Genomic DNA, 15,004 nt, shown 5'->3' with positions numbered 1-15,004 from the left:
ATAAGAGCGAGAATATTTTTATTTGTCAAATGGCAGTCAAGCATCGATTATCAGGTCACCAGAATAAGACACGCGACATTTATTGGAAAATGGCATCAAACTCATACCATGCACTTTCACCACAATTTATTTAATCTGTAGCCTAACAAACTGCATTCTCGAGTCGTAGTGGGAGGACCACACAACATATCATCACGTGACTCCATGTTTACTTCGATATGATGGGTATCATATCAATATGATGGTTATTATATCAAAATGGCGTTTCCACTGCCATGTCTCGCATTATTCATTTTACAGACACAAAAAGATCCCACCATGTCAAACCAACAAATTATCTGTTGGCATTTATAAAAATGTACTGAAACTTCCTGTTTCCCTCACAGCTGTGGTGATTTTTTTTAATACAGTATGACTTTACACACATTAAAACTGTGGATGCAAACGTGATTAATGAAATCAACGATGAAAGGATGTTGTAGCGAATTCGGGGAGGACCGGCTTATCGAGCCCGGGTACAGTGACTGTCAAGCCAACACCTTAACCTTTACACCAAGAGGACATTGATTGATTGATTGATTGATTGATTGATTGATTGATTGGAGACAGCTTGTGTAAATTAAGAAGCGACTGACCATGCAATGCATGCTTCCAGTAGGATGCACAGCCAACAATTATGGTTTGCGTGCCCTGCCGAAGGAGCCTATCATGAGGAATAAGTGGTTGGAGTTCGTTGGTCCCCAGTGTTGGTGAGTATACCGGTAGCTAGACCATAGACCATAGACTCCTGGTTATGTATATTTTTATTATCATAATCACTGTCAACACTAGCATAGCTGACATTAGTTAGTTATCTACCAACTAGCTAACTACATAACTGGCAAATGTTAGCCTACCTCAGTACAACTCAGATATGGCTTAGAAACACGATAACATTTCAAAAATATGCAAATAATTAGTAGGAAAACCATTTGTCATAATTGTGATGTCACCAGGTTGACTTTAGATGCAACTTTCGCCCTAAGATTGAGGGGACCACCGTATTTTTAGCTAGCCAATATTAACATTGCTAGCCATTTTTGACTAACTTTGCTAGTAACAGTAATGGCAACATTGCCATCTCTCTGAAGTAAATTCTACGACATATGGCAGTTTCCTACTAATTATTTGCCTACTTTAGCAATGTCATCGTATTTCCATGCCACTCTAAGTTAGTGTAATTTAGACGAAACAGTCACAGAAAGCCTCAGAGGTGCAACCGATGTCTAGGACACAAATAAATATTGGATTCACCTCTGGTCCTACTAGCTAACTTATGTCTGTCTACAACAATGAACTAACTAGCAGCAACAGACTCAAACCAACGCAGGGCCATAGCAAAACATGTCACAGTTGGTTGCATAGTGTAATGGTGTCACCGGCCTGAATATAATCCAATTTGGAGTCAGTCTACATATGTAAAGCATAGAATTAGCTTTCAAACAAGATCACGTTATTTCTCGAGCTATTTTTATAATTGAGGGATGATGACAAATGTTGACCCTGTTTTTCTGTTAGACAAAGTGCACAGTAGGGTGCCAGACTGATCATCTGGTCATGAACGGATGTCAGGACCTGCCAAAGGAAGCAAACGTCATAAAATGTCCAGCAAAGTGATTGCAATGATTTAGCGACCCCCAAAAATAATTTAATTCACTGTTCACTTGCTATTTTCACAGCTTGTCAGGCAAGACCTCAGAATAAAAGTGTGTCATGCGACACAAGTACCCTTTTGACACCTCCTACGTTGTTGCCAGTCTCTCTCGACCCCTATAAAAAGGACACGCCATCATGAGGCCTCCGACAGTGACCCGAGTTACTGCCCTGATGACACAGACGGCTTCATCAACAACGACAGGTAGTGTGTTATGTGAAAAGTTGTATTAAAATATACCTGATTTGATAAAACAGTAGGCTAATTCCCCAGACAATCAGATACAACTAGTAGAGCCATTTTGGTTGTGAAGTACATTAGTAAAAAGCTGTTTATTATATCACCCTGTCACAGGCCCTCGTCGTCCTCACCAGGGTATTGAGCTGACGGCAGTTCGACTTCAGTGGGTAAATGCTCACCTTCGATGGCCACTGGCACGCTGGAGAATTGTGCTCTTCAAGGATGAATCACGGTTTTAACTGTACCGGGCAGACGGTGTGTATGAGTAGTGTGGGTGAGCGGTTTGCTGATGTCAACAGAGTGCCTCATGGTGGCGGTGGTGTTATGGGCAAGCATAAGCTACGGACAACGAACACAATTGCATTTTATCGATGGCAATTTGAATGCACAGAGATACCGTGACGAGATCCTGAGGCCCATTGTCGTGCCATTCATCCGCCGCCATCACTTCATGATTCAGCATAATAATTCACGTCCCCATGTCGCAAGGATCTGTACACAATTCCTGGAAGCTGAAAATGTCCCAGTTCTTCCATGGCCTACATACGCACCAGACATGTCACCCATTGAGCATGTTTGGGATGCTCTGGATCGACGTTTACGACAGTTTGCCCCAGTTCCCTCCAATTTCCAGCAACTTCGCACAGCCATTGAAGAGGAGTGGGACAACATTCCAAAGGCCACAATCAACAGCCTGATCATGTGAAGGAGTTGTCGTACTGCAGGAGGAAAATAGTGGTCACACCAGATGCTGACTGGTTTTCTGATCCACGCCCCTACCTTTTTAAGGTATCTGTGACCAACATATGCATATTCCCAGTCATGTTAAATTCATAGATTAGGGCCTTATTTATTTGACTGATTTCCTTATATTGTAATAACGTAATTTAGTGAAATCTTTGAAATTGTTGCATGTGGCGTTTATATTTTTGACTCAGGTGTGAATACTTAAGTACAGTAAATGAGATTTCTGTATTTAATTTTCAATAAATTTAGCAAAAATGTATTTGTCATTATGGGGCATTGTGTCTATAGGTGAGGGAAAACATATATTTAATACATTTTGCATTCAGGCTGTAACATAACAAAATGTGGAATAAGTCAAGGGGTATGAATACTTTCTGAAGGCACTGTTTGTGTCAGATATCACCTATCCCTAACTGCCATTGGTAATAGAACAGTGACTGTGTGCATATCTTCAGATGCATGAGCTGCAGCGAGACCTGGCACTCAACACARCCACAGACACATCGGGGACGCAATTGCCCGAGTTCCAATGGTACATATTGACGATATTGCAAGAACTGTCCACATTTACTTTTCGTCAGGCAACAAGATGAGTAGGAATTTTGCCTAAGTCAATCTACTATTCCCCATTGTACAAAAGTCTACCTATTCTGTGCCAGAAATAAATATTCCAAACATAGTCTTGGGCAGTTGTGGGATGCGATAGATCCCCAATTAATACAACCACTAGCATCAAACATTTTTACGCAATGTGTCTGACGCAATAGATCAGAACGTTATGCTTAAAATGTTGATAAACTATTCGGCTATTAATTCACATTATAAGCGCAGAAAAGCGCGAATGTTCCATTCACGGAATACACCATTATCAAAAGTGATCGTAAATGCAATTATGCCTGTAATGCTTTTATTATAAAGGTGCATTTTTATTGTAAAAAATTAACTTCCACCAACTTGAYAGTCACGCGCTGCGTATGTATGCCAGTTAGGCTCTACACCCCTTGTAAAGTGGATTCATGTGCTTAATTATACTAAGTTATTTGGCCACATTAGTTGTGATTACAAACCTTATCAAAACATATAGGCCTAAGGGCTAGGCTACTAGAGGTGTGCAACTATGACTCAAAAGTCGCAAATAAAATACATTGTTTCTTATACTGGGCTTAATTCACAAGTTAAAATATATCATTCACAAGTGATAGGCTAATATTGTCACACATCAGACTTTTCTTAATTTAATCTTGTCATTACATTGACTAAATAATATACAGTACTAGTCAAAAATTTGGACACCTACTCATTCATGGGTTTTTGTTTTTTTGCTATTTTTAGTCAAATCAAATAAATTGTATTGGCCGCTAAAAAAAATACAGATAAGAAATAAAAGTAACAAGTAATAAAAGAGCAGCAGTAAGACTATAAATGGGGGTCCAGGACTTCTATACCAGGCGGTGTCAGAGGAAGACCCTAAAATTGTCAAAGACTCCAGCCACCCTAGTCATAGACTGTTCTCTCTGCTACCGCACGGCAAGCAGTACCGGAGCGCCAAGTCTAGGTTCAAGAGGCTTCTAAACAGCTTCTACCCCCAAGCCATAAGACTCCTGAACACCAAATCAAATGGCAACCCAGACTATTTGCATTGCCCCCCCCCCCCCCCKCACCGCTGCTACTCTGTTGTTATCATCTATGCATAGTCACTTTAATAACTCTACCTACATGTACATATTACCTCAACTAACCGGTGTAACCAGTGCCCCCGCACATTGACTCTGTACCTCCTGGCAGGAACCTTGGTGATGTACTGGGCCGTTCACACTACCCTCTGTATTGCCTTGCGGTTGGATGCCGAGCAGTTGCCATACCAGGCAGTGATGCAACCAGTCAGGATGCTCTCAATGTTGCAGCTGTCAAACATTTTGAGGATCTGGGGACCAATGCCAAATATTTTCAGTCTCCTGAGGGGGAATAGGTTTTGTCATACACTCTTCACAACTGTCCTGGTGTGCTTGGACCATGTTAGTTTTTTGAAGCTCTCAACCTGCTCCCCTGCAGCCCCGTCGATGAGAATGGGGGCGTGCTCGGTCCTCTTTTTCCTGTAGTCCACAATCATCTCCTTTGTCTTGACTACGCTGAGGGAGAGGTTGTTGTCCTGGCACCACATGGCCAGGTCTCTGACCTCCTCCCTATAGGCTGTCTCGTCATTGTCAGTGATCAGGCCTAACACTGTTATGTCATTGGGAAACTTAATGATGGTGTTGGAATTGTGCGTGGCCATGCAGTCATGAGTAAACAGGGAGTACAGGAGGGAACTGAACACGCACCCCTGAGGGGCCCTTGTGTTGAGAATCAGCATGCATATGTGTTGTTACCTACCCTTACCACCTGGGAGCGGCCCGTCAGGAAGTCCAGGATCCAGTTGCAGAGGGAGGCATTTAGTCCCAGGTTCCTTAGCTTATTGATGAGCTTTGAGGGCGCTATGGTGTTGAATGCTAAGCTGTAGTCAATGAATAGCATTCTCACATAGGTGTTCCTTTTGTCCAGGTGGTAAAGGACAGTTTGGAGTGCAATAGAGATTCCATCTGTGGATCTGTTGCGGCGGTATGCAAATTGGAGTGGGTCTAGGGTTTCTGGGATAATGGTGTTGATGTGAGCCATTACCAGCCTTTCAAAGCACTTCATTGCTACAGATGTGAGTGCTGTGGGTTGGTAGTCATTTAGGTAGGTTACCTTAGTGTTCTTGGGCACGGGCATTATGGTGGTCTGCTTAAAACATGTTGGTATTACAGACTCGAACAGGGAGAAGTTGAAAATGTCAGTGAAGACACTTGCCAGTTGGTCAGCGCATGTTCGCAGTACACGTCCTGGTAATCCGTCTGGCCCTGCTGCCTTGTGAATGCTGACTGGTTTAAAGGTCTTAATCCCATCGGCTGCGGAGAGCGTGATCACACAGTCTTCCGGAACAGCTGGTGCTCTCATGCATGTTTCAGTGCCATTTGCGTCGAAGCGAGCATAGAAGTAGTTTAGCTTGTCTGGTAGGCTCGTGTCACTGGGCAGCTCTCGGCTGTGCTTCCCTTTGTAGTCTGTAATGGTTTGCAAGCCCTGCCACGTGACGAGCGTCAGAGCCGGTGTAGTACGATTTGATCTTAGTCCTGTATTGACGCTTTACCTGTTTGATGGTTCGTTGGCGGGCATAGCGGGATTTGTTATAAGCTTCCGGGTTAGTCCCGCTCCTTGAACGCGGCAGCTCTAGCCTTCAGCTCAGTGCGAATGTTGCCTGTAATCCATGGCTTCTGGTTGGGGTATGTACGTACAGTCACTGTGGGGACGACGTCCTCGATGCACTTATTGATGAAGCCAATGACTGATGTGGTGTACTGCTCAATGCCATCGGAAGACTCTCAGAACATATTCCAGTCTGTGCTAGCAAAACAGTCCTGTAGCTTAGCATCTGCTTCATCTGACCACTTTTTTTATTGATCTAGTCCACAATCATCTCCTTTGTCTTGACTACGCTGAGGGAGAGGTTGTTGTCCTGGCACCACATGGCCAGGTCTCTGACCTCCTCCCTATAGGCTGTCTCGTCATTGTCAGTGATCAGGCCTTTAATTTTAGCTTGAAAGCAGGAATCAGGAGGATAGAATTATGGTCAGATTTGCCAAATAGAGGGCGAGGGAGAGCTTTGTATGCATCTGTGTGTGGAGTAAAGGTGGTCCATAGTTTTTTTCCCCTCTGTTCTATCCTGCCGGTGCAGCGTATAGCCAGCCAGCTGTATGTTTATAGTGTTGTCCGTGAAGCATAAGATATTAGTTTTAAATGTCCCGTTGGTGGTTTAATCTTCCACGTAGGTCATCTATTTCATTGTAGAATAATAGGGAAGACATCAACTATGAATTAACACATATGGAATCATGTTGTAACAAAAAGTGTTACAACAAATTCAAATGTATTTTATATTTGAGATTCTTTGAAGTAGCCACCCTTTACCTTGACAGCTTTGCACAAACTTGGCATTCTCTCAACCAGCTTCATGAGGTAGTCACCTGGAATGCATTTACATTTACAGGTGTGCCTTGTTAAAAGTTAATTTGTGGAATTTATTTCCTTAATGCGTTTGAGGATATCAGTTGTGTTGTGACAAGGTAGGGGTGGTATACAGAAGATGGCCGTATTTGATAAAAGACCAAGTCCATATGTGACCAATTTCCTGAAACTAGGCGTATGTCGCGGGTCACTACTTCACAGGGAGAGCCTTTTGAACATTTATTTGTTTTTTTGGCAGAAYTGCCTTCTCGAACATGTGCACTTTAATGTGCCTTAATAACAAACTTTTATGCCATCTGTAAATACGAATACATTTGTTAAATTACGAGCCTAGTTGGTTTAGCCACAGAATCTGACAGCAACCTCCAGATAGCCATGATTGGCTGAGATAATGAGTGGGCTGGACATGCCGAGAGATGAGTTTGGATTGGTGTGCCATATAGCACACGTCTGTCTAATTGAGCTTGTTAGTATGTCTAGATAATCTCGTCTAACGTGGCTTTAAAAAAAAAAAATGTTTTGTGTTGTAAAACTGCATAAGTGTTGCTCTCTACTTTCTGGAGGCCCGAGTTTTGAAATCAATGGAATTTGAGTATGATAGCGAAGGAGATGGAGAAAACACCAGTCTCCGGATTGCATCTTCAAACTAAGAGCAACCATGGCATCCGACAGGAGACGCATATATCTATGAATTATGTGTACGGGTAAGATAGTCTAGCTGGCTACTTTTTCAGATATTAGACATTTCTAATTTTGACAGGAAGGGGTTTCATTTCAAGTTAAAGTGTACTGTTAGCTAGCTAGCTAATGTTAGCTGGCTGGCTCGCTAGCTAACATTACGTGTATGATCTTAATATTCGTATCAGAGCCATTTGTTTGTCTAGCTATAGCCTAATGTTAGCTAGCTAACATTGAACCTGGTTGGCTAGCTACCTGCAGATTCATGTAAAGGTAAATTCAGTCTGGCCATCTACACCGATTTCAGATCACTCATCTGTGTGCCAGAGCACAGAATAACTGATGTGTTTCTGGACGCACAACACCTGTTGAATGTGGCCGGTGTCAGTAAACATCGGGGGAAAAAGCGTCATTAAATTGTTGACAGCACCACAGTTAGTCATCGACGCTCTGGATAACATGAAAACAGCCTAACCAGCTCTGCTAGGGCAGGTAAAATGGTCAGAGTGGGGTGTTCTCTCATTTGTGTCTGGAAGTAACAAGCAAGCTAGTCAATGTTAGCCAGTTAGATTGGGTGCTTGACTGCTGTTTTGAGGTCATAATGTTCGGATCAACCCTATTTAATGGCCAGAGTATCCAGTGTGCGCTCTGAACGCGAAACACTCAGAATTTACGAGCGGACAATCTGACAGCACAGTTGCCGTCACCAACGCTCTGGATTACAAAACAGCCTAACCAGCTCTGCTAGGGCAAGTAATGTTCAGTGAGCTTTTCTGGAAGTATCTGAAAGTAGTGTCTGGAAGTAGCTATCAAGTTAGCTTGGGTGCTTGACTGCTGTGAGTACAGAACGCGTGGATCAACCCTTAAAGAGATTCTTCTTCGGTGGGGTTTATTGGCGGTTGGCATCCAACATTATGGTGCGTTACCGCTATCTACTGTACTAGAGTGTGGGCCAGAGACAAACTAAATCCTACCTGCCAGCCCCGTTGCTCTTTAAAAAAGATAACAAAATATTTTTGACTATATCTAATGACGTTCTACTCAATATACTCTTTAAACTAATTTCCTGTATCCCCTTCTCCTTCATACTAGATCTCAGCCTCTCTCTTTCCCTCTGATGCTGCCCACACTGTAGCAATACATGCTCCACGGTCTCTGTTTCCTGGCAATAATCACACTTTCCTGTTGGATGCTTTTCTATCACATTTAAGGACTTATTCAACCGGATGTGTCCCATCCTTAATCTTGTAAAAATAGCCTCCTCTCTTCTGTCCCTTCCTGCTGTCCTCCCCGACTTTCCTTTGTACTTCAAATAAATGCCTGCCCTTAGTATCTCTATTCCATCTTAAGGAGATGGGTGGAGCTAAAGCTTAAGAGGGTGTGAACGATGCTGAATGGGTGTAAAGAAGGGCTCTCCAGTAGTAGTACCAAAACATTCAAGGCCATTTTTTTCAAAAGTGAGTTTACAAGTTTACCTACTTTCAAAGCAGAATTACTTTCCCATTGTTCAACTGTAGTTTATGATATACCATTTTGTAGCTCTGAGTCTCTACTTTTATCCAATTTAAAAAAAGACKATTTCAAATTTTGCTACATAAGACAGATTTGAGTCGGTCGGTCATATATTATAGCAAGAACAGCTCAAATAAGCAAAGAGAAACGATAGTCCATCATTACTTTAAGACATGAAGGTCAGTCAATCTGGAAAATGTCAAGAACTTTGAATGTTTCTCCAAATGCAGTCGCAAAAACCATCAAGCGCTGTGATGAAACTGGTTCTTGTGAGGACTGCCACAGGAAAGGAAGACCCAGAATTACAGAACGTCTGCTGCAGAGAATAAGTTCATTAGAGTTAACTGTACCTCAGGTTGAAGCCCAAATAAATGCTTCACATTCAAGTAACAAACATCTCAACATCAACTGTTCAGAAGAGACTGTGTAAATCAGACCTTCATGGTTGAATTGCTGCAAAGAAACCACAACTAAAGGACACCAATAAGAGAAAGAGACCTGCTTGTGCCAAGAAACACGACCAATGAACGTTAGACCGGTGGAAATCTGTCCTTTGGTCTGATTAGTCTAAATTTGAGATTTTTGGTTCCAACCGGCGTGTCTTTGTGAGACGCAGAGTAAGTGAACGGATGATCTCCACATGTGTGGTTCCCACCGTGAAGCATGGAGGAGGTGTGATGATGTGGGGGTGCTTAGCTGGTGACACGGTCTGTAATTTATTTATAATTCAAGGCACACTTAACCAGCTTTGCTACCACAGCAACGACACGCCATTCCATCTGGTTTGCGCTAAGTGGGACTATCATTTGTTTTTAAACATTACAATGACCCAACACACCTCCAGGCTGTAAGGGCTATTTGACCAAGAAGGAGAGTGATGGAGTGCTGTATCAGATGACCTGGCCCCCACAATCACCTGACCTCAACCCAATTGAGATGGTTTGGGATGAATTGGACTGCAGAGTGAAGGAAAAACAGCCAACAAGTGCTCAGCATATGTGGGAACTCCTTCAAGACTGTTGGAAAAGCATTTCAGTTTAAGCTGGTTGAGAGAAAATTGTTAAAAAAAAAAGAAAAAAGAAGAAAAACCCTTGAAAGGGTAGGTGTGTCCAAACTTTTGACTGGTACTGTATGTGTGAGATTTGTTTTGATTTAGAATGGACCATTATCATGCACCTTTATCGAAATGGGCAACGGGGGAAAAAATGTAATCTATGCACTTAAATAGCGAATGGAGGGCGTTTTCCCGTGGTTAATTTTCATGCCAGCTAGGTAGGCTATACTCCTGTAGTAAATATAAGCAATGTGCTTAATATTAGGAAATTTGAGATATAAATTTAGTAGGCCTAGCCTATAGAAAGCTGATGGGATCCTCCCCTTTTTAATAGAAGCCATCACTGTTTCCTCACTCAATTGCATAGCCTATAGAAATGTTGTGCAACATGAACTCATGGGCTCTCATGAAGTGTTTGATTAGATTTTCGACACATTTGAATTGATGTCAGAGTGATTAGAGGGACAATAGAGTTCTGAGAACCATGCAGTTAGCAAGTTTTGTAGAGCACTAATGACCAGCAGCAGCAGAGCTTGGAGAAGCCTAATTACCGTGACTAAATGGTCACGTGGAATTTGACTGCCTTCATGACTCGTGACCGCCGGTGTGGCAGTAATACGGTCACCGCAACAGCCCTACACCCACAATGAGGTGATTACTAATAATACAGTACAAATGTTCAGTAATAGCAACACCTGTGTCACTGATGAACTCTGCCTCAACTCTGCCTATTTCTACAGATGGACTGGAGATGCTTTTGCCAGACGGCAGCCTCAGTCATTTGATGGGGAGTGCATAATCTGGTAGGTTTTATCTGACCTGTTCAAACGTCAATATGAACAGTACCTCTAACTGCCATTGGTAAAATAACAGTGACTGTGTGTGTATGTGTTCACAGAACAGTCTCCTGTGTTCACAGAACACATCTATGGAGCCATGCAAGATGATGTGATGAAGTCCAGACTGACAGACGGGCTTGATACTGATGTCTCTGAATGGAGAGACCTGGCACTGCTTCTACATGTGCATTGCTTGCTCTTTGGGGTTTTAGGTTGGATTTCTGTATAAGCACTTTCTGACATCTGATGTAAACAGTGCTTTATAAATAACTTTGACTGATTGACTCAGCATTAACATTTTACAAGACAACTTTTACCTGTTGTATTTTTTTTWTTATTGATTTGAATGGTATAAGTCAATATGGAAAGAGAGGAAACCCTGTGTATTCTGCACCAGGATCAGGGAACTCCTGTTGTGTACGGTACACCACACAGGAAGGTATGGCCACTGACATGTTTGCCAAGGTGGCCCCATTACCACCAGACAACATGCCGATAGGCTCAGTACCTGTATCGGCTGGGAATGACAACGAAAGGTGCACGTTGTTACATTAGCAGAACATTGCTTCCATAGTATTCTGTAAAACCGTTATTGATTGTAGATGTATCTGTTTCTACATTTTAAAAGTTTTCAAAACACTTAGTTTAGAACATCTGCGTAAATTCCGCAATTGCATTATTTTATTACTCTGTAGGCTACTGACCTACTGACCAATGCTTCCGCTGGCATCGTGTGAGTGATTTGRCGATGTCAACGTCGTGAACAGAGTGCACCATGGTGGCGGAGGGGTTATGGTATGGGTAGGCCTAAGCTACAGACACTGCATTTTATAGATGGCAATTTGAATGCACAGAGAWACCGTGACAATATCCTGAGGCCTGTTGTCATGCCATTCAMCCGCTGCCATCACCTCATGTTTCATGATAATGCACAGCCCCAAGTTGCAGGGATCTGTACACAATTCCTGGAAGATGACAATGTCCCAGTTCTTCCATGGCCTGCATACTCACCAGAAAGGTCACCCGTTGAGCATATTTGGGATGCTCTGTATCGATGTGTACGACAGCGTGTTCCAGTTTCCGCCAATATCCACCAACTTCACACAGCCATTGAAGAGGAGTGGGACAACATTCCACAGGCCACAATCAACAGCCTGATCAACTCTATGGGAAGGAGATGTCACTCTGCATGAGGTAAATGGTGGTCACACACACTAGATTCTGACTGGTTTTCTGATCCATGCCCCTACTTTTTTTTTAAACGTATCTGACCAACAGATGCATACCAGTCTTCCCAGTCATGTGAAATCAATAGATTAGGGCCTAATTTATTCATTTTAATTGACTAAATTCCTTATATGAACTGTAACTCAGTGAAATTGTTGCATGTTGCATTTATATTGTTGTTCAGTGTAGATTAAAACACAATTTACCTATGCTGGTCTCCAAATCTACATACCTTTCCAATAACACCTCAATACCCACTACATTTCAAACAAAGGATACCAAATGTTGGTCCTTTAGTGGCAGCARGTCAATTTGGAGAAAGCAACTTCTGTTCCCTCAACTTTGCAGAACAGAAAATGCACAGCTCTTATAAACCCCAGGTAGAGGCACCTGTAACCAATCAGAGCAACAGTCAATTAGCAAAAGCAATCAGTAGAAACATCACAAATCACACAACTCAAATTAACCTTGTTTTCCAGTCCACAACATCACATTAGTCTCTCACCAGGCAGCTTTATAAGCAACAGCTCACTTTCCACTTTCCCACCCTCGATGTGACACATGGGGCGTCATGGGAACAGACAGCAGGTTGCACGTCATGGGAGAGAATCCACCATGTGATACTGTTGGCATGCCGATGAGTGTCGACAGCTAGATTTGTGAAGGATTTTATTGTGAGCTCAGGATTGACCCCTGAAGTTGGACCCTGACTCCTCAGTTCAGTCAAGCCGGAGGGGGAATGATCCTGCCTCCTCATTTAATGACTCTTCCTGTGTTGAGAGCGGAGAGAGGAGGTATGTGACAGACAATGTCTGCATCCCAAATGGGACCATGTGGGCCCTGGTCTAAAGTAGTGCACTATGTAGGGAACAGGGTGCCATAGAGCCCTGGTCTAAAGTAGTGCACTATGTAGGGACAGGGTGGCATTTGGGAGACATGCACCACATCTAGGTAGTTGTATGATAACCACTCTATCCTGACAGTTAAAGAAGAGGAGCAAACAGCTATTCTATCCTCAGTCTAGAGCAGTGGTTCCCAAACTTTGTATAGTCCCGTACCCCTTCAAACATTCAGCCTCCAGCTGCGTACCCCCTCTAGCACCAGAGTCAGCGCACTCTCAAATGTTGTTTTTTTGCCATCATTGTAAGCCTGCCACACACACACACTATACCATTTTCACTGTCGTGTCCAAAACATCTTTCAAGCATTCCCTTGACATCAAGAGCCTCTCGGTGGATGCAGCAGTGTACCCAAGTGGCGTTGGGAGCAACTGCTGGCACACACGTTACCACTCCACTATGTCTCCCTGTCATGACAGTACTTTAAATATATCCTCTCATGTTGTCCTGGTTTGCAGAAGAGGATGTCTTCCTTAATTGACCCTCATAAACGTAAAGGACATGTACCAGGAGCTGTGCCAGGCCCGCCACGTCTGTTGACTCATCCAGCTGTAACGCATAAAATTCACTGGCTTGTAMGCGAAGCAGCAATTGTTTCAACACATCTCCTGCCATGTCACTGATGCATCATGAAACAGTGTTGTTTGATGAAGGCATTGTCTGTATCGTTTTTTMGACCTTTTCCCCCAGCATTGTCCCAGCCATATCCACGGCAGCAGGAAGAATTAAGTCCTCCACAATAATATGGGGCTTGCCTGTCCTAGCACCTCGGTAGCTCACCATATAAGACTTTTCTAGCCCCTTCTTATTAATGGTATCTGRTGCTTTTTATGTCTTACTACTCGAAAGTCGTCTTTTTTCTCACTCCAAAAACGTTTTTTTTTTTATTGTCATGTTTAGTTTCTAAATGTCTGTTCAAGAGTGAAGGTTTCCCGCGAGAGCGTAACGGTTAATGTGATTGATTGTTAATTAGTTGACTAGGCTACCTGTATTTGACAATGTGTTGTTATTTCACTTAACACTAGATGGCTTAATTTTATTTTTGGCAGTGAAACGAGGCTACTCAGACGAGAAAAAACCTCACCCAAATGTATAGCCCCGTTGAAAAATATAAATGTACTGTTTGAAAATGTGAAGTAAAAAAAAAAATATATATTATTATAATTTTTATTAAATAATAATAAAACATAATCACATTTTTATTTGGCGTACACTAGTTTGGGAATACCTGGTCTAGAGGTAATGAAAATGTCACATGAATTTGCACCAAATCCCATCGTATACTGTACCTTTTGTGATGATTGGTACTTTCTATAGTGAAGAGAGTGCATGTGAACCAAGAGCAGAGAGTGAGGGGAAAACTCTTACTCTGTGAGTTCTATTTATCAGGTGAAGTTTTTCTCCATCCCTCTTTGTATGGACTATGTGTTCCAGCCACCTGGAAACTGGTAAAATACTCGGCACTGCAGTGACAGACCATAATGAAATACGACCTCTAAGCTCCTTTCATTACATAAACCTGTCCATTGCTTTAAGAGTTAGGTGTCATTTATGTGGGTAATAAAAACAACCTCTACAGGAGACTGCGAATCAAACATGAGTTGAGTTAATGCTATACCATTATGCAAATTATGCTAATGTTATTCCATTATGCAAATTGCTTAATTCCATGTGGTGTAGAACTAAGAAGCTGGCATCTTCAATACTGTAATAGTGTTATTTTACAAAGACCTGAATCTATCTGGCCAGAGCTGAGGTTGGGCTGAAACACAATGCAACAAAAGAGAAAAACAATACCACTTTAGTCTCGGTCAAACAGGACAACCGTCTGATTAAAAATTAATACGATGCATATTAAGTTACACCGAATCCAATGCTGAACACGATAGCTGAGTCACACAGCCATCTGTGAAACGGAACAGACATAGCATTAGATTTCAACAAATGAGATTGCATTGTGACTGTGTCCTTATTGACAGGTTGCTGAGCCTCCAAGAGCTCAATCATCACCAGAACTCAGTCATCGATGCTTTTGTGTGTGCTGTCAATCAGCTGTCCATTATATTATGGATTG

The 15,004-nt window shown here is 42.4% G+C and overlaps 1 long non-coding RNA gene across 1 annotated transcript; it reads left to right on the top strand.

Annotated features, from left to right (window-relative positions):
* The first annotated feature begins 315 nt into the window (after positions 1 to 315).
* On the top strand, positions 316 to 2,866 carry LOC111950254 (uncharacterized). The gene is made up of 3 exons (XR_002875472.3): positions 316 to 749; positions 1,719 to 1,897; positions 2,048 to 2,866. It is a non-coding gene; the product is annotated as an uncharacterized lncRNA (long non-coding RNA).
* The last annotated feature ends 12,138 nt before the right edge of the window (positions 2,867 to 15,004 follow it).

This window comes from Salvelinus sp. IW2-2015, linkage group LG23 (genome assembly GCF_002910315.2).
Source record: "Salvelinus sp. IW2-2015 linkage group LG23, ASM291031v2, whole genome shotgun sequence".
Taxonomy (NCBI): domain Eukaryota; kingdom Metazoa; phylum Chordata; class Actinopteri; order Salmoniformes; family Salmonidae; genus Salvelinus; species Salvelinus sp. IW2-2015.
Note: the sequence above shows the minus strand (reverse complement) of the source record. Positions and strands in the feature narration are given on the sequence as shown.